The 25,477-nt window shown below is 33.4% G+C and overlaps 1 long non-coding RNA gene across 1 annotated transcript in view; it reads left to right on the forward strand.

Moving 5' to 3' along the window:
- LOC122209983 overlaps positions 1 to 21,548 on the forward strand; it is an 85,806-nt gene extending 64,258 nt beyond the window's left edge. Inside the window, exons 2-3 of the long non-coding RNA XR_006197865.1 lie at positions 6,796 to 6,868; positions 21,448 to 21,548. This is a non-coding gene — a long non-coding RNA (uncharacterized LOC122209983). The remainder of the gene's footprint in view (positions 1 to 6,795; positions 6,869 to 21,447) is intronic.
- The last annotated feature ends 3,929 nt before the right edge of the window (positions 21,549 to 25,477 follow it).

Below are 25,477 nucleotides of genomic sequence, written 5' to 3' on the forward strand. Positions count from 1 at the left end.
TGCATAATGAGTGAAAGTAAACCCTTTGTTCTTTATATAGCAGATAATGCAAGTGCTAATAAAACCAGAATAGCTGGTGGTGGGCTTTATTTTCACAGATGGGGCTTGGTTATTATCTAGATTTAGTCATTTTCATTTGATGTCCACTGGAAATCAGGAGAAAAGAGCACAACTGACTGACAACTGAAAATAGTGGACACAAATAGTAGGTTTTAGTTGATAATAAAACATTTTTGAGAGCCTTTCCAAGTTTTTTGCTTGTTTTTAATAAAGATTTAATTTGTGTGTGTGTGTGTCTACCTTACAAAATTGAAATAAAACCTTTTGTTAATCTTAGCCTTAGAGTCTTTTTTTTTTTTTTAGCCTTAGAGTCTTTTGAACTTAGTATTAGATTAATATTACACTGTTAACTTGCCTAAGGGATATTGGGGTCAGGTCTCGGTGAGGACTAGCCCTGGGGGGCTGAATTCTTATACCTAATGAATATGCAACACCAATTAGTCCATATTTCCTAGCATATTACCTCATAACATGTGGGCGAATTTATGAAGGTATATGTGTCTTTGTTGTAGAGAATTAATAGCTGTTTCTTTCATAAGAAACCAATGAGATTGTTATTACTTCTCTTATTTGTAATAGTAGTAATAGCAATATTATTAGTAGAAATAGCAAATTATATATTTCTATAATCTTATCTAAAGAATATGCTGTTTTGCTTATTCAAAAATACTTTTTAAAAAATTTTTAAATTTTATTTAAATCCAAGTTAGTTAACATAGAGTGTAATAATGATTTCAGGAGTAGAATCATCACTTACATATAATACCCAGTAGTCATCCCAACAAGTACCCTCCTTAATGCCCATCATCCATTTAGCCCCCCCGTATCCAACACCCCTCCACCAACCCTCAGTTTGTTCTCTGTATTTAAGAGTCAGAAATTCTTAACTGGCTTCTAAGGAAGACCAGGCTGATGGTCTACAGGAATCTATGCCCAGAAGTTAAATTCTGTCATGAACTGACATATCTTTCAGGGTCAGACTGGGGGCTTTTTTGACCTATAAATATAGACTCTGCTGAGAGTACAGAGGGTCCCAATTTCTATCAGTTTTGCAGAATGTAGACACCCTTTTCTAAGCAGAGAGAGAGTACCAAGTAGACCGTATGTATGGGTTATTTAGAGCCTAACTGGCTCGGTTCAAATCCAGATGCCACACTACCTTCTCTGGCTTCCCACTCTGCTTCTTCCCTGACATGATCTCCTACCTCTCCCTGAGGCTCACTGCAGGTCAGCAATGCTGACCTTCTCTTGATACTTTAATGTGCCAAGCCAATCTAATGAACTCCCATCCCAGGAACTTTGAACTTGCTATTTAATTTCCTGGAATGTTCTTTCCCTAGATATTCTTAGGACTCATGTTGTTGAGGTCTCTGTAGATGGCACCTTCTCTGGGAGGCTTTGTCTGAGCACCCTGGGTAAATATTACTCCATAATTTTGTGCCTTCTTACCCTTCACCTATTTTTGACACTTTATTAGAAAAGAAATAAATGATGAAGAGAGTTTTTAATTATTTGGATCTTTGTATTTTAATAATTACTGTTTAATAAATATTTGTTGAATGAGTCAGTAACAATATTCCATTCCCTCCTCCACACCCTCATCTTCCGGACTGAGACTGGAAAAACGAAGCTGAGAAAATGTAGCTTGTTTGAGTTGCCGATTACACAACTCCATAATCCTATATCTGTTCTTAGTTTACAAGTCCTGGTATCACTTGGCATTTTTGATAGTCCCTTCATGGTTAAAAACTTATTTCCTTGGTTGATTTCTATTGACACTATTTCTTTGACGACAAATATATACCCAGTCTATTTTATCAGTTTCTTTTCTTATATCTACCCTCCAAATGTTAGTATTCCACAGAGCTTCATTCTCCATAATGACTCTTCTGCTTTTCCTGAAAAATACTGGCCTGAATTTTAAATACCACATTTTGCTAATAGTGCCTAGTCTTGTCTGTATTTTCAGATATTCCGTACAACTTCCCTGGATATCATTTCTACCTAGATGTTACACAAGCTGCTCAAATTCATTTGGCTTTATCTGAGATAGTTATATTCCCCACCAATCTGCTCTTTTTCAGGTGTTCTCTAACTCTTTAGGAAATGAAGACTCACATCCATCAAGTCTCTCTAGCCAGAAACCTGAAGGACAGGATAGATCACTTATCTTTAAAAAAGAGCAGAGGGAGAATGGAGAGGAGAAGAGAGAGACAGAAAAAAAATGAAAGAAAAAACACATGCAAAGAAAGGATAAACACACAGGGAATATAAACATAATAATGAAATGACCATCTGTATATTTATAACCCATGCAGAGGTATAGAATATTAACCTTATTCAGAAGCTTACCCAGAGGTAACCATTCTACTGAATATGTAAATCATTCTTTTGCTTTGGGTTGTAATCAACACCTGTCTACATCTCCCAAAGAGGAAGTTACTCACTTTATCTATGCTAATGTATAGAAATGTAGTCATACAACTATATACTCTTCACTGGCTTTATTTTTCCTTTAGATATTATGTTTTGTTTGTTTATTTTGAGTGAGAGAGAACATGAGCAGGGGAGGGACAGAGAGAGGAGAGAGAGAGAATCCCAAGCATCCTTCTTCCTGCTGTAACTCAGAGCCTCAAGCAGGGCTCAGACTCATAAACTGTGAGATCCTGACCTGAACCAAAGTCAAGAGTTGGACACTTAACCAACTGAGTCACTACCCATGGCACTCCTCTATATTACATTTCTCAGACCCACACATATAAATACATATAGCTGTGGTTAATTCAATTTCACTGTTGTTTAATATACCATGGCAAGAATACACAGTAACTTACTTATCACTTATATTCATAATGGATATTTGAGTCATCCCCCATTTCTTTGTTTGTTCTGCTATTAAATGAATGATGTTGTTGGGGCACTTGGTTGGCTCAGTCAGTTAAGCGTCCGACTTTGGCTCAGGTCCTGATCTTGTGGTTTGTGAGTTTGAGCCCCATGTCGGACTCTATGCTGACAGCTCAAAGCGTGCAGTGTGCTTCTGCTTTTGTCTCCCTATCTCTCTGCTCCTCTCCTGTTTCACACTCTGTCTCTCTCTCTCAAAAATAAACATTAAAAAAAAATGTTGCTTACAAACATTCTGATATGTCACATGATGATGCACAGTGCAAGATTTTCTTTAATGTGTATGTCTAGTAGCAGAATTGCTGGCCTACAGAACACACACATACTCAGCTTTGTTATGAATTGCCAAAATTATTTCTCAGATGTTTTATCTGTATACACTTGAACCTGCACAGGAAGTTGCTGTTGTTTGAATTTCCTGCCAGAAATTGGTAATACCTAATTTTTCAGTTATTACTAACTGAATTTAGTGGATGTGAAATTTGTTGGATTGTCTCACTGTGGGTTTAATATGTTTATTTGATTAATTGACTGGAACACAGTTTTATATATTAAAGAATTTTAAACTTGTCTTTTCACTTTCTTTACATGATGTCTCTTGATGAAGAAAAAAATCTTAATTTAAGGTAACTAAACTTACATTCCTTTCTCTTACGGTGAAAGATATTTGGCTCATATGCAGTTTGTTGGCAGTTATGAATAAAGCTGTTACAATTTCTGTGTACAGGCTTTTGTATGAACATAAGTTTTCTGTGGAACGCATTCTCAGCAGTGGGATTGCTGGGTTATACATTAAGTACATGTTTAACTTTGTAAGGAGCTGTTGAACGGTTTTCTAGAGTGACTACTCCAGTTTACATTGCTACCATCAATGTATGAGTGCTTCAGTCACTGCATATCCTTTCTAGCACTTGGAATGGTCTTTGTTGTTTTGTGAGTGTGTGTTTAGCTATTGTAATAAGTGAGTGGTGACATGTCTGATTTTAATTTTCATTTCCCTAATGATTAATGATGTTGAACATCTTTTCATATACTTGTTTACCATCCATGTATCTTTTTTTTTGGGGGGGTGAAGTGTGTGCATATCTTTTGCCATTTTTAAAAATTGGCTTTTTTTGTTCTTATTACAGAATTTGGAGAGTTCCTCGTGTATTCTGGATACAAGTTCTTTCCTAGGCATGTATTTTACAAATACTTTCTCCTAATCCGTAGCTTGTTTTTAATCCTCTTAAAGTATCTTTCAAAAAGCAGACATCTTTATTTTGTTGAAGACTCATATATCATTTTTTTTTTCTTTTAGGGATCATACATACATGTATATAGTATCTATGAAATTTTTGCCTAAGCCAAGATCCAATATATCCTTCTATGTTTTCTTCTACAAGTTCTATCAATATACATATACAAGATCTATGATCCGTTTTGAGTTAATTTTTGCATAAGGTATAAAAAGTGAAAAAATGCACTGAGGTTGAATTTACTGGTATCAACTGATATATAGTATTTACTTAGTATCCTTTTAATGTCCTGATCTCCCATTTTTCTTTCTTGATATTAGTAATGAATCTGTTTCTTGTTATCTTTTTTCCTTGGTCAGTCAGGTTAGAGGTTTATGAAGTCATGGATCTTTTCAAGGAACCAGTTGTTGTTTCATTGATTTTTATACACAGCTTTTGCTCTTTTCAGTTTTATTAATTTCTGCACTTAATTTTTTTCCCTTTTATATGCTCAAGATGGAATTCTTTCTTCTTTTTGTAATTTTCTAAATAGAAGCTTATTTAATTGATTTGATTTGTGTAGTTTCTTTTCTGAAATTGGAATTTAATGCTGTAATCTTATACATACTGCTTTAGCTGGCCAAACAGTTTTGCAATGTTGTGTTTTCTTTTTCTTTCCATATTTTTTTGAAAAATTTCCCCAACAACAGCTTCTTTGACCACTGGGTTATTTATGTATGTGTTATTAGATTTCAAATATTTGAGGTTTTCTAGTTCTTTCTGTTAACAAATTTTAGTTTAATTGCAGTGTATTCACAGATCATACTTTGTATAATTTCATTTTTAAAAAATATACTGGGTTTGTTTTTTTCCCAGAAAATGATGTATTTTGAATGTTTATGTGCACTTGAATGTTCCATAAATGTCAGTTAGGGCAAATTGATTAATAGTGTTGTTCAGGTCTTCAATATTGTTGCTTATTTCATTTATAATGTACTATTGATTACTTTGAAAGAAGAGTTGAAATATTTAGCAGTAATTATGGGTTAGTGTTTTTCTTCTATTAGTTCTACCAATTTTTACATTATGATTTTGATACTCTGTTTTTACGTACCTAAAAATTTACATTGTTATATCTTCTGGGGGAATTTTAGTTTTTTTGTCATTATGTAATTTCCCTCTTTATCTTAGTAATCCTTTATTTTTTCTTTGAAGTCTAGTTAATCTAATATTAATATAACCTTTAAGCTTTGTTTCAATTTGTGTTATCATTACCTAGACATTTATCTCATTTAGGATTTACTTAGCTTCTTGAATCTTCATATTCATATCATTTACTTGTCATAATGTTACTATATGTGTGTAGGTTTTATTCTCTTCCATTGTTCCTTTGGTCTGTTCTTGTGCCAATACCAATTTGTTTTAATTAACAGGCCTTGATATCTGATAGTTTAAGTTCTATAAATTTACTCCTGTCAAAGATAAAGCTATACTTGGCTCCTCATATATGTGTGTGTGTGATTATATACATGTATACAAATATAACTATGTAATATATATGTAAATTTACAGACAATAATGGACAAAATTTGCTGAGATAATTAGTTTTTTTAGTTTTTTCTTTGCCATGTGGTATTTGTTGAATAGTCAGTGAAATGTTAAAAATGTGAAGAGTAAAAGTTTCTAATGTTGATAAAATTCAGTTAATTCTCGTTTATTGTTTGTACTCTGTGGTTTCTGTGTAAAGAGTCTTTGTTTATTCCATCATGAAGGTATTCTCCTAAATGTTTCTCTAAAATTTTATGTTTTGGATTTTATGTTTACATATAAATCCATTTCAAATTAGTTTCTTTGTAAGGCATTGGTTCTCAGTGAGGATGATTTTACTCCCTGGAGACATTTGGCACTATCTGGAGACTTTTGGGGTGGTTATACCTGGGGAGAGGATGTTATAGGCATCTACTTTGGCAGAGGCCAGGCGAACATCTTAAAATATACAGGAAAAATCTCTACAACAAAGAATATATTATCTTAAATTACAAGTGAGGTAAAGATAGATGGTCTTTTTTTTTTTTCATACAAATACCTGCATATGCATGGATCCTTTCCTGAACTCACTTATTTGATTTCATTGATATAAATTCCTATGTTTTTACAATTTTGAATACTACGAGTTATTTCTTGAAATCAAGTAGTGTAGGCACTATGATTTTGTTTTTGCTATTGTTTCAATGACCTTAACTATTCTGTTTGAAATTTTGTATACACTTAGAATCAGCTTCTCCAAAATAGCATGTTAGAATTTTTACTTTTATTGTATTGAATCTAGAAATCTATTTGGAGAAAACTGACATCTTAACAATATTATGCCTGCTGATCTATACACATTATGTACGTGTACTTTAATTTCTGTAAGCAGTGTCCTGTGGTTAGAGAGCAGACCTCTTGTTTGTCTTCAAATTTATTCGTAAGTATTTTATGTTTTCAACACTTTTATAAATGCTTTATTTTAAAATGGTTTGTTTCTAGTGTATGCACACATACAATACTTTTCATAATTTAACGTCTTCATTAACTTGCTAAATTCACTTATTAGATGTTGTAATTTTTTTTGTAGATTGCTTTGGATTTCCTATGTGTACATTCATGTCTGCTGAAAACGGAAGCTGTTTTATGTCTTCATTCTCCAGGTGTATGGCTTTTCTTTCTTTCTTTTTTTTTTCCACATTGTGAGAACTGTGTTCTCCTCCCTCCCCCCCCCCCCCATATGATAGTGAATGGGAGTGGGGAGAACAAGCATCCTTACCTCATTGTCAGTTAAGAGGTCAAGCATTCAATATTTTGCCATTTTTAAAAGTGAGGCTACCTGTAGGATTTTTGCAGGTTACCTTTATCAGCTTTTATCTTAAAAGGGTGTTAAATTTTATCAAATGTTTTTCTGTAGTTTTTGAAATGACCATTGGATTTTTTTTCCCATTTTCTGTTAGTATTGTGAAGCATATTGATTGTCTTTTAAATAGAAACCATCTTTGTATTCTCAAGATAAACCCCACTCTGTCAAGCTGCAATCTTTCTTATGCGTTCCTGGAATTATTTTGCTAATATTTTGTTAAACAATTTGTAGTTCTATTCACAGACACAAAATTGGTCTATGTGGTCTGTAGTATATGTGAAATGTTGAACTCATAAAATGTGCTACGAGATGTTCCTTCTCTATTTATGACTGAATATTTTTGTAGCATTTTTGTGTAAATTTAATGATTATTTTTCTCTGTATTTTTATCTGAGCATCTAATTTTTTGACATTTCTGAATTCAGCTATCAATTCTTATATACCTGTAAATTCTTAAGGTTTTCTTCACATACTATCAAGCCGTTTTTAAGTAATGACAGTTTTATTCCTTATTTAACTTACTTTTTTTTGTTGTTGTTGGTTCATTGGTTAGCATTTAGAGAAATGTTGAATAGAAATGGTGATAGCTAGCACCATTTTTTCTTGCCTTTATAATGAATGTTCTCAGTGTTTCAAAATAGGTATAATTTTTGCTACTGTCATTTTTTCACAATCAATTGGTATAATTTCAGGAAGTTCCTGGTTCATTATAGTATTAAGATTTTAAATTAATGAACATATATTAAATTTTATCTGGTAAATTTTCATCTGTCTACATAGTCATATTTATTGTTTTTACTGGAGACTGTTAATGTAGAAAAATAATTGATTTGCTAATGTTAAGTAAACCTTGCAAAACTATGAGACTTTCTGCTACACCTGCCTGAAAAGATTAGAGTATCCTGTCCCCTGTCCTCCCCCCCAAAAGTATAAATCTGGGCAAAATGGTTAGAAACAACAATTTCAGCCCTCTGAAAATTATCTAAAAGCAAAAAAAGCAAAAAAAAAATTATAATCTTTTATCATGAAAAGCTACTATGAATAGCAGGACACTGCAGTCTTTTTGCCTAGACTTCCTTCCATTCCTTCCCTGTCTGTATTGTTCCCAGGACAGGGCTGGCCATTAGATTCAGCAGTTTTGCTACCAGAGTTAATAGATTTGATTTGGTGCAGAGGATGAAACACCATGCTAGTGGTTTTCTGGTGAAAGTGGCAAACTCAGTAGAAAACAAATAGGAGAAATCCACTGTTGTGCTGTACTGATTTTATGGAACTGGTTATGGGAGTGGGACAACAACCAGAAACTTGTGGGGGGAGGAATTCAATATGGGAGAGAGCCACACAAAAGATAGATAAATTCTCCACATATCTATAGCTGACTAAGAATTAATGTACGTGTACAGAGCATATCAGTGACAGGCCCACAGAAAGTGAACATTAAAGTGGATATTGGAACTTCAAGTGTGCTCACAAACCCACACACAAATCCAGTGACATAGGGGTCAAGGCATTATAGGCTCAAAATTTTTGACAAGATCATTTCAAATAATTGGCTGATAACTTCTCTATGTGGACACAAGAGCAACCACTAGAAAACCAAACAAAGTAAAAATGATAAAACACGAACGATACCTCAGTGATTGCACACCATGAGGAAGATATAATTTTAAGTCGGACAAGTTAAAACCTTCAGAAGAAACAAGAATTGCTAAAACATATTCTCTAGATTTTTCATTTTTCAGTACAAAATGTAGAAACATGGGAAGAAAAAGGAAACTGAGACCCATACTTAGAAGAAAAAAAAAAAAAAAGCAGGCAATAGAAACTGATTCTCAGTAGGCCCAGATGTTAGTTTAGCAGACACATAGTCCAGTGTAGCTATTATGAAAAAGGTTTTAAGAATTCTAGGACAATATAAGAACAGTGTCTCAAAAACAAGAATCTTTTTTTAATGTTTGTTTATTTTTTAGAGAGAGAGACAACGTGCACACAATGAGGGGAGGGGCAGAGAGAGAGGGAGACAGAATCCTAGGAGGTTCTGTGCTGTCAGCACAGAGCCCGATGTGGAGCTTGAACTCGAAACTGTGAAATCATGACCTAAGCTAAAACTAAGAGTCGGATACTCAACCCACTGAGCCACCCAGGTGCCCCAAAATAATAATCTTAATAAATACAAACTATAAAAGGGAATCACATGGGAGATTTAGAGTTGGAAATATAATAACCAAAATTAAAATTTCACCAGATGACAAGGATGTGGAGCAACAGGAACTCTCATTCATTGCTGGTGGGAATGCAAAATGGTATAGCCATTGGGAAGGCAGTTTGATAGTTTCTTGAAAAATTAAACATACTACTACCATATGATCCAGCAATCATTCTTCTTGGTATTTACCCAAATGAATTGAAAACTTATGTCCACACATAAGCATATGGATGTTTATAGCAGCTTTATTCACAATTGCCAAAACTTAGAAGTAACCAAGATATCTGTCAGTAGGAGTATAGGTAAATGAACTGTGGTACATTCATACAATGGAGTATTGTTTAGCACAAGGAAGAAATGAGCTATCAAGCTGTGAAAAGACATAAAGCGACCTTAAATGCATACTGTTAAGTGAAAGAAGTCAATCTGAAAAGGCTAGATACAGTATGATCCAACTTAATGACATTCTGAAAAAGGCAAAACTTTGGAGACAGTAAAAAGGTCAGTGGATGTTAGGAGAAATGAATAAGCAGTGCACAGATCATTTTTAGGGCAGTGAAACTATTATATATGATACTACAATGATAGATACATGTCATCAACATTTGTAAACTAGGATTATTTAACACCAAGATGAATCCCAATGTAAACTATAGATTTTTAATGATTATGCTGGGGCATTGTAGAGTCATCATTTGTAACACATGTACTGCTCTGGTGCCAGAGTATGGGGAAGGTTGTACATGTGTGGGAGCTGGTGTTATGTGGGAACCCTCTGTACTTTCTGCTCAGTTTTTCTGTGATCCTAAAACTATTCTAGCAAATAAAGTTTTTTTTTTATTAAAATAAAACTTAATGAAAGTATAAAGAAATCATTAAATGGGCTCAAAGTAGAACTTAACATGGTTAGAAGACTCAATAAAGATCAATAAGGATTATCCAGTTGTATAACAGAAAAACGGATTTTATACATATACATAAACATACATATATATACATACATATGTGTGTACATATGTACATATATTATACATAAAACAATAATAGTACTAAGGAAGGAGGAAAAATACTTACATTAGAGAAAAGTTACTGCATTTTGTCTGAAATAGATTGTTACTAGTTAAGATGCGTATTGTAACACTTAGAGCAACCACTACAAAACTTTATCTGTCCAGCTCAGCCATGTTTCTAGCTAGTTGCCAGCAGTGGGAAAGGGATGTGTCATACTAGCCTTCTTCTACCCCTACCTTAAGTTTCCATTCCTCTCTTTTCTTTCTCTGGCTCCTTCAAAGCAGAGGCTGTAATCTCATGGCGGTCTACTAGATGTACTCTTCTGGCTTGGCAAATGTTTAAGCTGACTTTTTCTCTTAGAGAGCCCCTTGCCTGGATGCTCTGAAGACAAGCCCTCTACCCAATCATTGGAGATCTCCACACTGAACCTTCTTTGATGTGTGCAAATATATTTATTCTTAATCCCTCTGTATAATGTATAATTCTAAATTCTTTCTTTTCTGGTCTTTCTCCTCCAGGCAGTGTTCTTGAACAAAAAAATCTAAAACCACTTTATAACCAGACTTCACCTTCACCTTTTGTAGTGTAAGTAGTTGGAACTGTTATCCTGAGAATTGTACTAAAACTGAGACAACCAAACTCCCATTAAGGCATTTTGTTGTTATTAGTCTTGCCAGACTGAACTTGATCTCAAACTTTGTTAGAGTATATGTATTGACATATTTGTACATAATGTACATAATGTTTGGTTGTCTTAGTAGTAATTCCCTTGATATGTGCCTTTGACAGATGTGCTAATCTATATAAAACAAGTCAGTACCAGCCTCCTTTAACAGGTAGTTATGGATGACTTAGCCTTATAAGAAAATATTGTTGGTCATTCTTCCCTCATTCCTGCTTTGCTCCATTCCAGTATTTGCTTAACTTTTGACCTCTAATTTCTACTTCTGTTTGGGGCCCTCCCTACCCTCATCTTTTGGCTAAAAGAGAGATATGGCTTTTTTTCTTTTACCATTTTTTGATACTTTTTGCAAAGCATGATTTCCCACCAATCCTATGTCTTTACTGGGTTTAGATATATAGTTGGGTAATTGCCCTACCGAGACTTCTGTATTTGCATGCTAGAACTCTGACACCAATTTTGGCTTTGTCTTGGTATTCCCAGACATGCCCTAGACTCATGGGGAAGTGCAGATAAAACTGAATTAGTCATCTAAAATTTGGCACAAGCAAAGAGTCTCTACTCACTGATCTAAAACCTCAGTGATCATTTTTATGCTTGATAATGATGGACTCAGAGAAAAAGCTTTTGATTAGGTTGTAACTTTTGATAGCATAAGAATTAGAGGATAGTCTGCTTCAATGGAAGTAAATACAGTTGACCCCTGAACGATGCAGGTTTGAACTGCGTGGTTCCCACTCATGTGGATGAATAAATATAGTACAGTATTGTAAATGTATTTTCTCGTATGATTTTCTCAGATTTTCTCTTCTCTAGCTTACTTTATTGTAAGAATGCAATATGTAGTTCATATAACATACAATTTATGTGTTAATTGACTGTTTATGTTTGACTGAGCCACCCAGGTGCCGCTAATTGACTGTTTATGTAATTGGTAAGGCTTCTGGTCAGTAGTAGGCTACTAGTAGTTAAGTTTTGGGGGAGTCAAAAATTATACATGGATTTTTGGCTGCATGGGGGCCAGCACTCCTAACCCTTGTGTTGTTCAAGAGTCAACAGTATTGTAGAAATAATTCTAGAGATGATTTATCATGGATAAAAAAGGGAGATTAAAAAAATATATACCTATGCATCTGTTATTTCTAAGCATACACTTATATTTACTCTGATTAAAAATCAAGGCAACTTCTTAATATATGACTAATTATCAAGTCCCTGTGGACCTGTATTAGGCACTTAGCATACGTTGGGAAATTGTATGAATTGTCCATAAGGCATTGAAACTGTACATGTTTGCCTATACTGTTGATTTCTCACATTTGTCACTTATCTTTTCAAAATTACTGAGTAACCTGATGGCTCATTTATGAAACTAAAATATGGCTACTGGGAGAATATTCAAAGTGTACCCATAGCCCTTTAAGGTCATAAGTTTTAACTTAATAGAGTTATCCAAATAACACACAAAAAAATTAGATTCAACACAATTCTATATTACTTTCTTGGCTCCATTATTTCCTTTTTTTAGTTTTTCATATGTCATGTAGCTATACTCAGAGTGCAGTTAGGTAAACTGTTGGTCACAGAGCTTAGAAAACTTCCTAAGTCATTTAAGCCCTTTATCAGTTTGCAGCATCAAAAGTTACCAAGTGTCTCACTCTCCAAAATGTTTAAATAAGGAGAATTCACAGATTAACATTGAAATTTGTTGCAGCTGTCCTCTCTGTTGTCATACATTTATCTTATAATCAGTTTGTCAAGTGCCAGACGGCATGTTCCCCTTTCCCCATGTGATGGTACTTAGGATTCCACTATAAACTAATGGCCATGTTCATCTACACATTCAGAGAAACTGCACACATCATCTTACTTCTTCTGACTCATTTGTAGAAATAAACCACAAAATGCAACACTTACTTCCAGAGAATTTTAGTTAGTCAACTATTCAGAATGCACTTATCAACTAGACTGCTTGAAGTAGGAACCGTAATTATTGTTATCATGCCACATAGGAGGATGGCTTTGATAGGTGGTTGGTAATTGTCTGTTTAATTGTATCATGATTTACATTGTAGACTTGACCAAAGAGACAAATGAGTTCTCTAAAAATATAATAATTGTCCTGCTTTTTCAAGCACCTATCATTTTCTCATTCAATAAAAATCATCTCAATATTTATGTATGTGCTTACTTGAGGATAAAACTTAGAAACAAATAGTCATAGGTTTTACTTAATATGTAAGGTAATAATCAGCCTAACTAAACTAAGTAAATAAGTTTTGAATCACTTTGACTTAATAGGGTGATATAATTGGACTGTGGATATAATGATGGTTAACATAGACCATTTCTGATAAAATCTTTATCAATTAGAAACAAATAAACTGAACTATTAATTAAATATTTTAGGAATAGTGTAGGCCCTCATTTAATCCTGTCTGGAGACAGGAACAAAAGACAAAAGTTCCTAAACAAACCAGAAGTGGAAATTTTGGATTAAAGTTACTTCCAAGAAACTAACAGCACTCTCGCCTACCCTATGCTAATTTCATGACAACAGTCATTACTAAAATGATAAGTTTTAGGAAGAGAATGACAATATTATTTTTAAAAATAAAAAGCTAAATTGAGTACTTACTATGTTCCAGGAATCATGTTAAGATATTTCTAAGAATTATCTAATAGACTATAGGAACAAAGCTGTGAAACCTAAAGAGAAATTCAGCAAATTTTCCAAGGCCAACAGTTGGTAAATTTTGGAGTGGAGTAGCGTTACCTGATACTAAACCTGTATTCCTAGTGACTATATAATAATGTAGCCTCAAAGGAAAAAAAAAATATAATCACTGTAGTCTACACACCAAGGCAAAGTGGATGAGTCCTCTTTAGATATGTTTTAACCAGGGATAATTTTCATGCCAAGTAAGCAATTAAATAGACAAGCTTTCTGCCAAAACATGATGGCTAAATGTGTTTTCTTATTTACCATTGTCTTTCATGTTCAAAAAACAAGTCTATTAATGGTGCTGGTAACTGTGGGTATGAATGTGACCAAAGATTCCACCTAACAACAGTGTCTTCCTGAAGTCCTTTCTTGGAGGTTTGGATTCATGGTGACTATTTGCTGACCATTGAACATGATTATCTAACAGTGAAAAGGAAGGAAGCAAAAACAAATGATAGAACTATCCAAAATTAAGCCCACCTATCATCCCTGCAAGGTGGGAAAATTATTGGACTGAAGATATATTATCAGGCGCTAATTATTTTTTAATTTTTTTAAATGTTTTATTTATCTTTGAGAGCGAGAGACAGAGTGTGAGTCGGGGAGGGGCAGAGAGAGAGGGAGACAGAATCTGAAGCAGGCTCCAGGCTCCGAGCTGTCAGCACAGAGCCCGATGTGGGGGTCGAACCCACGAACTGTGAGATCATGACCTGAGCTGAAGTCTGATGCTCAACTGACGAGCCACCCAGGCGCCCCTATCAGGTGCTAATTATTAAGCTATTTGAAGAAATTCGGTTAAATTGGGCTGGCACATTCCAGAAACAAAAATTCTGGATGAAAATAAAAATCATTTATATTTTTATATAAAATATTTTAGAAATTTATTTAAGACTTCTAGTACAGAAAAGATAGTATCTACTCATTTTCACTGCTCTTCTCTGCTAATCACAACTGTAAACCTTGGAAATGCTAAAGACAGCCAAGGGGGAACTCTGCAGTGTGGTAAGAAGGTGGGTTGGTTTGGGATCCCAGGACTAGAGGAACAACACAGCAACAGGATGTCTTGCATATGATCACCCAACAGAGCAAGGCCACCGAGACCTGACACTTCATGACCCTTATCTGATCAACAGAAGCCAGCTCAGGTAGGCTCATATCTCCCATTGATCAGTCAGGTTTTGCGTACAGTGTCAGGAGAGCCCAGTATCATTATTAAGCACGATCATTTAGAAGTCCCACTAAAAATGAGAAGCCAAGAGAAGCATTTCCTATTTTCATGAAGCCTTAGACTTCCCTTTCACTGAGAGATACTGAGGCAGCCAGGCAGAACCAGCAGGGACTCAATCACAACAAGAGGCCCAGGCCAGATGTTTCTTTCTCCCTAAATCTTTTCTACGCTGCCATAAACAGTGGGGCAGGGGTGGGAAGGAATTGAACTAGCAAAAAGAGGACACAGGAGAAACAGATATGAACATGGTCAGGGTGATATGCCTACAATGTCAATAAATGCCAAATATTTCCATCAAACCACCAGAAATTAGGAAAAAGACATGGAATAAATTCTTCCTCAGCCCTCAGATGGAACCAACTCTGCCAAGGCCCTTGTCTCAGACTTGCAGCCTTCAAACTTGTGAAAAATAAATTTCTGTTATTTAAGTCAACTAGTTTGTGGTACCTATTACAGCTGACCTGGCAAACTAATATATCATCTGATACTGAAGACCATGCTATGTGAATGTTGGGAACATTAAAACATTTAAGTGGAAGTGAGTTTTCCACACTTCATTCAAAGTAGTAAAATACTAAGTTAAATATATATACTATTATACCCGAAATAACTACCAAAAATACTACACAAAGAGATACACTCAAAAACATTATATATAAATTAAGATGGAATCCTGTGAAATAATTGAAGTAGGCCCTATGTAGATAAGGGAAAAGAAAAAAGAGAAATGAGAATCAAAGGAAACAAATAGAAAATAAATAATAAAATTGAAATTAAAATTAAATAAAACTCAATTATAAACATAACATTACTTATCCTAAATGGTCTTAATGGTCTTAATATACCAGTCAAAAGACATAGAATGGCAGTTGATAAAAAAAAGTGACCCACCTATATGCTGCTTACAAAAAACTTGCTTCAATGATATGATACAATTGAAAATAGAAGTATGACAAAGCTATGCCATGCAGATATCAATAAAAACAATAAAAAAGGGGCTATATTAGTATTTTCTAAACTGAACTTCAAAGTGAAGAAAATTATCAGAATCAAAGAGGGACATTACATAATGATGAAAGAATCCATCAATGCAGTATGCAGCAAACAACAAAGTCTCAGAATATATGGATGAAACTGTTAGGACCAAAAGACGAAATAGATTCATCCACACTTGTAGTTGCAACTTTAACACCTCCCTTTACAAATTATGGTAAATACAAATTCACGGTCTTTATTAAATAGGGATTTTTTTTTTAAATGAGAAAATCTAAGTAGAAATAATTTGCTTATGTATATCACATATCTTTAGCCCCCCCCCACCCCCCTTTTTTTTTCCTTCTGTCTTCCTGGAATAAAATTGGTCAAGATCCAGGAGTAAAAGAGTTAAGTGTGTGGATGACTGTTTAAATGTTTCTGTGAAGTTGAGACAGTGGAATGACCCCTCAATGATCAGGTATTTCACTCTGCCAGATATACATATGGTAAACTATATTCTAGTTATGAAGTCTTTACAATAAGCCACTGTTATCAAACAAGTTCATCAGATCTACAGATTATTCTAAGACACCAAGAAGTATAACACAGAATCAACATATTTTTCTGGAAATAACTTAGAAACTTTTTTCAAATGCAGTTCAGCCTTTTAACCTAAGTGAAAAGTGGTTTGACTATTTGACGAACTGTGGCGAAAAAATAAGTAAATAAAAACCATCTGGTCCTCTGACAGAATATTTACATTTCCACAATATCAACAAGGAAATAGGCAGTCCATAAATGTGGAGTTAGTGTCATCTGTGTCTAAATGTATAGATTGGTATTCCTGTAAGTATTTTCATGGAAGCAGTATAGTGTCTCTTTTAAAATTATTATTTATTATTATTGCCATTTATTTAAAGATAATACATAGATCTAAACAGAGAAAAAAGGGGAAAATCACCTTGAAATAAATAATAGTTTCTTTGGACTTCTATGATTTGTGCAGATACTAGCTTTAGTAAATTATTGATGCTGGGTGTATAGATTGGTGTCATTCTTTATGGTTATTGAATTTTCTTAATGACACTCCTGTGCTTTAATAGACACCTCTAGGCACTCAACAAATACTTATTGACTGGCCCCATGTCACTGTTATTCATTCATTCTCCTGTTAGAATATATTTGCTTCTTTTCCCCATCTTTTCTGGGATCTTTTAATACAGTCATTCTCACTTCCCCATTGTTTCCCCAATTTTTCTAGACAGTAAATGGTGGATTTCAGTTTAAGTTCCAGTTTCCTTTAAGTGAAAAATCTTGTAACTCTATTTGTCCCCAGTGGAGTTCTAGTTGTTTCTAGTATTCAATTTTCTCCATGTTGTTAATGTTTTCTCTAGGGTTTATAATTTATATGTTTGGATGGCTAATCTTATTTCAGTTGCCCTACTCTTACCTTTTACTGTCCTTGTAATATGCTAAAATATACCAAACCTTCCTAGTTTTGAGTTTTGGCCATGACAAAGACATAATTTTCAGTGTTTGAAAAACTATTTCTTCAATGATATATTTTAATCGTTTACCTTTTTAAAAAACACTTTTTTTATTTGCGATTCTTAAAAACTCATTCTTTTGAAAGTACTTATCTGATAATAGGCACGTCAAAACTATTCCTGAATTTATTTCCCTATTCCCCGTTTCTAGCCACATATCATTTTGTCCCCCCGTGGCTCTCTGATGGCAGTGGCATTACAAAACAAGGATTATTCAAAGTCTTATGGTCCATAGATCAATTTTTGCCTGTTTTAAATAGTGTTTTTTAAAGAGAAGTTTTAGGTTTATAGCAAAATTGAGAGGAAGTTACAGAGATTTCTATATGTACTCGGCCCCCACATATGCCCAGTCTCCCCCATTATCGGCATTCTTTATCAGAGAGTAGTATATTTGTTACAATTGATGAATCTATATTGATGCAGCATAATCATCCAAAGTCCATAGTTTAAGGTTCACTGTCGGTGGTGTACATTCTATGGGTTTGCACAAATATATAATGACATGTACCCACCACTGTAGAATTGTACACAATAGTTTACCCTAAAAATCCTTTCTGCTCTGCCTACTCATCCATCCCTTCCCATAATCTCTGGCAGCTACTGATCTTTTAGTGTCTCTGTAGTTTTGCCTTTTCCAGAATGTCATATAGTTAGAAACATATAGTACATGGTCTTTTTTAGATACCAAGGAGAACTGGATCATATGGTAAGAGAATGTTTAGTTTTATAAGAAACCACCAAACCATCTTCCAAAGTGGCTGTGCCAGCAGTGAATTCTTACTAGCAGTGATTTGTATTCTCACTAGCAGTGAATGAGAGTTCCTATTATTCTGTATCCTTGCCAGAATATAGTGTTGTCAGTGCTCTGGATTTTGGCCATTCTAATAGGTGGTAGTGGCATCTCACTGGCGCTTTAATTTGCCTTTGCCTGATTATATATGATTTGGAAATATCTTTTCATATGCTTTATTTTTTAAATTGCAAAATTAGTGTCAAACACTTCGAGAGAAAGGCTTAGAGATTTTATTTCTAGTTAGTCTTCAAAAATGTCAAAAAAGAAAATTTAAGTGCAAATATTTTCCATTTTGTAACATGTAGTTATATATAAAATTATGAAGCAAAAGAAGATACATTGAAGAAAAAATAAAATAGAGCTGAATTTTTGGCATATTTAGTTTGCTTACAATCAGTATAATATCAAGTTAATTGCTAAGATAGGAAATAGTGCTTTTCACTCACTATGTATACCACCCTAGTTAATCTATGTGCTGGTTGAGTATAATTTCTAAGCATGATTGTTGATCTATGAATTCAAGTATACTGTAATAGACTGTAATAGATGCTGAAAATGTACCATGGAAATACTCATTTTGGACACTTCTTCCAGTACAGGTGTAACTTCTACTTATTAATAACGACTCTGTGGGAATCATCATTATTTTAGTGATCTTTAGAATGTGACAGTTTACCCTGTGGTACATATATTCCCACCAAGGTGTCTGCCACATAGTTGTGAAAGGAAGGTAGAGGACACATGGTGTTTCACAATTTAAGAAAAAAGATTCATAAGTGGTAGACCCTTCCTACTGTGGTAAAACACTGAAAATCACTCTTTAAAAACACTGAAAAGATAGAGGAATGAGAATACCAAAGGTGAAGAATGATTAAAAATGAATGTAAGTATATTATATTCTCTTATTATATTCTTTTTTATTTCTACCTGGATTTAAGAATCTTGTAACTACTTTTTTGATTTTGCTTTTCACCTTTACTCGGATGTTTTCATTTGTAAATTTCTTTAAGTAACTGTGCCAAATTGAGAGGGGAAAAATATGTGTGTGTGTGTGTGTGTGTGTGTGTGTGTGTGTGTGTGTGAGAGAGAGAGAGAGAGAGAGAGAGAGAGAGAGACAAAGAATTAAAAATACATTTTATGATAAATGTAACTTGTCCATTAAAAAGTGGATAAATGACTGAGAAATAAGAGAATTGATAATTCAGTTGCCAAGCTGTACTCCTACACTGAGAAGATGAATTGTTCAAAACAGCCAGCTATATCACACAATTCTCACCTATTTCATTCTTCTGATAGTTAGCTAATTCCAGATATGAACCCAAGCCTTGGGAATTCATTAGGTTTACGATAACAAGAAGCTGTGACCTTCTAACTCTTCTCAGAGTTGTCTTGCTTCTATTATAGATCCAAAATACTTTTTATCTTTTAAAAAAACTTAAACATTTCCATCACTTCAAAGTAAAACCCTTTTTACCAAATTCTTTGTCTTCCCACCACAATCTCTTGGCAATTACCAATCTGCCTTCTGTCTCCATGAAGTTATCAATATTGGATATTTCATATAAACAGAATTTTACAGCATGTGAGCTTTTGTGTCTCATGTTTTTCGATTATTGTGTATATTTTTGAGGTTCATTCAGATTGGATCACATCTCACTACTTCATTTTTCATAGTTGAATAATTGTGTAAACAAAATTTGTTTATCCGTTCATCTGTTGCTGGACATTTGGGCTGTTTCTACCTTTTGGCTATTGTGAATAGTACTGCTATAAATATATGGGTACATGTACTTACTTGATTATCCATTTTTGCTTCTTTTGGGTATATATCTAATGGATATAATACTTCTTTTGGATATGTATCTAATTCTATGCTTAACTGTTAGATAGATAATGGATATAATGCTTCTTTTGGATATATACCTAATTCTATGCTTAACTGTTCGAGGAACCAATAAACTTCCATAGTGACTGAACCTTTCTACATTCTCATCAACAATGTACAACACTTGTAATTTATGTACATTCCTGCCAACACTTTTTACTTTTTTTTTTTTTTTGTAATGTAGTCATTCTAGTGAACATAAAGTAATACTTGGTTTTGGTTTTGATATACATTTCTCTAATGGATAATGATGTGATAGATCTTTTTAATGTACTTGTTGGCCATTTGTATATATTCTTTTGAGAAACATAATTCAAGACCTTTGCCCATTTTTTTTTAAATTGAGTCCTTTTGTGGTTGAATAGAGTTCTTTATATGTTCTGAATACTAGTCACATGATTTTTCAGTTACACGATTTCCATATATTTTCTACTTTGTAGTTGTCTTTCTACTTTTTTAATGTCCATTAGTGCAGTTTGTTTTTCCCATGAAATCCAGGTTACCTGTTTGTTGGTTGGTTTGTGCTTTTGATATCTAAGAATTCATTACTAAATCCAAGTCATGAAGACTCACAACTATGTTTTCTTCTAAGAATATTATAGTGTTAGCTCTTATATTTGTCATTGATCTATTTTGAGTTATTTTTTTAATATAGTGAGAGGTAGGCATCCAACTTTTCATTCTTTTCATTTTTTTTTTCATGAAGACAGTTTCAGTACCCTATGTTGAAGAGACTGTTCTTTCTCCATTAATAGTCCTTTGGCATCAGAGTGATGCTGGCCTCAAATAATTAGTTAGGAGGTGTTCCCTCTTATTTTTTTGAAGAGTTTGAGAAGGATTGATGGTAATTATTTAAATATTTGGTATATTCACTAATGAAACCGTATGCTCCTAGACTTTTTTTTTTTTTTTTTAAGTTTTTGTTTATTTTGATAGAGCAGGGGAGGGGAAGAGACGGGGAAAGAGAAGATCCCAAGCAGACTCCTCACTGTCAGTGCAGAGCTTGACAGGGGGCTTGAACTCACAAATTGCGAGATCATGACCTAGGCTGAAATCAAGAGTCAGAGCTTAACCAACTGAGCTACCCAGGTGCCCCTAGACTTTTTTTCTTGAGTAGTTTTGATTACTAAGTCAATGCTTTCCTTATTATGTCTGTTGAGATTTTCTACTTTTTCTTGAGTTAATTTGGGTAATTTTTGTTCCTAGAGCTTTGTTTCATGTAGATTATCTAATTTCTTGGCTAATAATTGTTCATAAGTTTTTCTTATAAACTATTTTCATTTTTGTAAGGTTGGTACTAACATTTCCACTTTCATTGTATCAGGAGACCTGCCCCACATGAAATACTACAGAGAGACCTTCATGTTGAAATGAAAGGACACTAGATAGTAACTTGAAGCCCTATAAAGAAATAAAAATCCCTGGTAAAAGTAACTACATGGTAAATATAAAAGCTAGTATTACTTCATTTTTAGTTTGTTATTCTCCTTTTTATTTCCTGTATGATTTAAAGACATGCATAAAAACAGTTATAGATCTATGTTACTGGATATACAATATATAAAAATACAATTTGTGAAGGCCGTCTGGGTGGCTCAATTGGTTAAGCATCTGAATCTTGGTTTTGGCTCAGGTCATGATCTCACAGTTCATGAGTTTGAGCTCTGCACTGTGAGTGCAGAGCCTGCTTGGGATTCTCTCTCTCTCCCTCTGTCCCTCCCTGCTCGTGCTCTAACTCTCAAAATAAATTATATATATACATATACATGTATGTATATATATGTTTAAGTGTTATATATAATATATATATTTATGTTTTATGTATTTATGTGTGTGTGTGTATATATAATATATTTAAGTGTTATATATAATATATATATATTTATGTTTTATGTGTGTTTGTGTGTGTGTGTGTGTATATATATATATATATATATATATATATATATATATATATAGAGGGAACAGAGCTATATAGGAGCAGAGTTTTTGAATACTCTTGAAGCTTAAGTTGGTATTAATGCAAACTAGATTGTTATAAATTTAGGATTCTCATTGTAATCCTAGGATAACCCATGAGAAAATATCTTTAAAATATGCAAAAAAGAAAATTAGAATGAACTAAGAACAAATAGCACTACCAAAACACAAACAAACCCAAAACAGCTAAACACAAAATATAATAATAATGGAGGAAATAAAAAATAAAAAAAAATATGTAGGACATAAACAATTTAAAAGTAGCAGAAATATGTCCTTTCTTATAAGTGATTACTTCAAATGTAAATGAATTAAGTCCTCTAAGCATCAGGCAGAGATTGGCAGGATGGCTAAAAAGATAGGATCTAAGTATATACTATTGACAGACTGATAGATCCAAATATAAAAGTAGGTTGAAAGTGAAAGGCAGACAGGACTCCTGGGTGGCTCAGTCCAGTGAATCTGGCTCTTGATTTTGGCTCAGGTTATAATCTCAAGATCCTGAGTTGCCTGCATCAGGCTCTGTGCTGATGGTGCAGAGCCTGCTTGGAATTCTCTCTCTCTCTCTCTCTCTCTCTCGCTCTCTCTCTCTCTCTCTCTCTTTCTCTCTCTCTTTCTCTCTCTCTTTCTCTCTCTCTTTCTCTCTCTCTGCCTCTCCCCCACTCATGAGTACACCCTCTCTCTCTCAAAATTGGTAAGTTAAAAAAAAATGAAAGGGCAGAAAAAAGAATCATGGAAATCGTAAACAAAGGGGAGCTGGGATGGTTATGCTAATATGGACAAAGTAGATTTTAAGTCCAAAAAAAATATTAGGCACCTGGGTGGCTCAGTCAGTAAGTATCTAAATTGGGCTCAAGTCATGATCTTATGGTTCATGAATTTGAGCCCCACACTGGTTTTTCTGTCAGCACAGAGCCTGCTTCAGACCCTCCATCCCCTCTCTCTCTCTGCCTCTTCCCCACTTCCTCTCTCTTTCTCTCTCTCAAAAATAAGTAAGCATTAAAAAATATATATATGTATATACATATATATATGTATATACATATATATTAGAAACAAAGGAGGGCATTAAATATTGATGAAATGTTAATTCATCAAGAAGATATAACCATCATAAACATACATAACACTAAAGAACAGAGCCTCCAAACATAATAAACACTGATAGCATTAGAGAAATAGTTCTACACACATACACACAAAATTCCTAACTCTGTGAGGTGATGATGGATGCTTTACCTTATTGTGGTAATAATTTCAGAATATATACATATATCAAATCATTGCATTGTACATCTTAAACTTACACCATGTTATATGTCACTTGTATCTCCATACACCTGAGGGAAAAGAATAAACCAACTACATCTAACATACATAAGCAGAATAATACATCCAACAAGAATAGAACAATATATACCAAGTGCACACAGAATCTTTTCGAAGATAAAACCATGTTAGGCCACAAAACAAGTCTAAATAAATTAGAAAAGATTGAAATTATACAAAGTATCTTCTCTGATGATAAAGTTTGAAATAATAAACCAAACTAAAAATCAGAGACAGAAGGAAAACGTAAAAATCTATAAACATGTGAAAGTCAAACAGTATACTCTTAACAATGGGTCAGAGAGGAAATCACGAAAGTAATTTGAAAATTACTTACAGAATAAAAATTAAAAGATAGCCTACTAAAATTTATGGCATACAGTGAAGGTTGTGTTTGGGGGGGAATTTATAGTAGTAAATTTATATCTTAAAAAAAAAGATCTCCAATAAATAGCCTAACTTTATACCTTAATTACAAAGAGAAGAGCCATCTACACCCACAGCTAGTGGAAGGAAGGAAATAATAAAGATCAGAGTGGAGATAAATGAAATAGAAAATAGAAAAACAACAGGGAGAATCAGTGAAAACAAAAATTGTTTATTTGAAAAGATAAAATTTGCAAATTTTTGGCTAGATTGACAAAGCAAGAGAAAACAAAATATTGTTAATATTCTATCTTACATTTGTAGAGATATGAAAATAAATATAGGAAAAATTCATTCTAGCTTTTTATTGTTCTAGCATTGTAGTTTGTTATTCTGTTTCAAGATACAATATTTAAAGGTTTTGAACTAGTTCTGTAATGTTAAAGAAAATGTTAAATTTTCCTTCTCTCAGGAAGGAAATAGTAGTTTTTGTTTTGTTTTTAGTTTTTCTATATATATAAAAGAAAAAGTATATATAGCAAGAAAGCTTACACAAGTTACCACCATGTCATTTTTATGTGTAGATCTTCTGGTTTCTTCTATAAATGAAGATTAGAGAATGAATTTGTATAGAAGGAGTTTACACAACACATTTTGATTCTTTCTCTGATTCAGCTGTTTTCCTTCTTTATTATATATACCACATATGTGCAAAACTTAAGAAAGAAGTTTACTTATTAAAAGAATCAGGAGACTTGTTCCTATTCTTTAAGAGTCACTCATTTTTCATTCTTTTTGTTTGGGGGTAGTGACACAACCAACAAAGCCCACCAGTTGAAAGACAGACTGAGGAATGTAGATTGGTCCCTATGATAATTTACCTTAGTTTATTTCCTATTCAAAGTCTTGTATACATAGTCTAAAATAATATAAAGTACATATATTCAGAGCAAAATAAAAATTACACTTTTTTTTTAATATTAGAAGCAAAGTTGGGCCAACATGATAGTGTTTTTGAACAGTTTTTTTGTTTTGTATCCTCCCATAATATGGAACAAATAAATCCTCTTGTGCTCCAATATCTAAAAATTTAATTACAAAATTTATGAAATCTTGATTTGATATTATTTTTTAATGCAATTTTTTTATAGAAGGGTCAACATTATACTTCCTCAAAATACGATAAATGTTAATTGAGTAATGATTTTTAAAAAATATATTATGGTTATGGCTCTTATTAGAATCATATTTCCTTTTTTGAAAAACTAATGCATTACAAATTTTTCATGACTTAGTAAAAGTTATGTATACTATCAATGTTATCAAGAAACATATTTTAATGTGGGAATCTGCCCTCCATATTTTAAATCCCAAAACAAATTTTAACTAAACAAGTCTAGTTAACTCTAAATATCATAGAGCTTTATTATCTACAAACCTTGTTGGATTAATTCCTTTTTGTACCTAATAATTTTCCAAAGTAATGAGTTCAAATATGGTATGTAAAGTAAGATAGCTTTTATCTTAAAAAATCTCCACTCAGGTGTAATGTGCTTGAAAATGACTGAGTTTAATTTGAGGTATGAGATCTCCCAAGATCCTGCTTCTCAAATCTACAGTGATACTATGTATCTTTCAGTATCCTTGGGAAAAGAATGTAAGATAAAGAATATTGAAGT

Source organism: Panthera leo, chromosome A2 (assembly GCF_018350215.1).
Source record: "Panthera leo isolate Ple1 chromosome A2, P.leo_Ple1_pat1.1, whole genome shotgun sequence".
In the NCBI taxonomy this organism is placed as follows: domain Eukaryota; kingdom Metazoa; phylum Chordata; class Mammalia; order Carnivora; family Felidae; genus Panthera; species Panthera leo.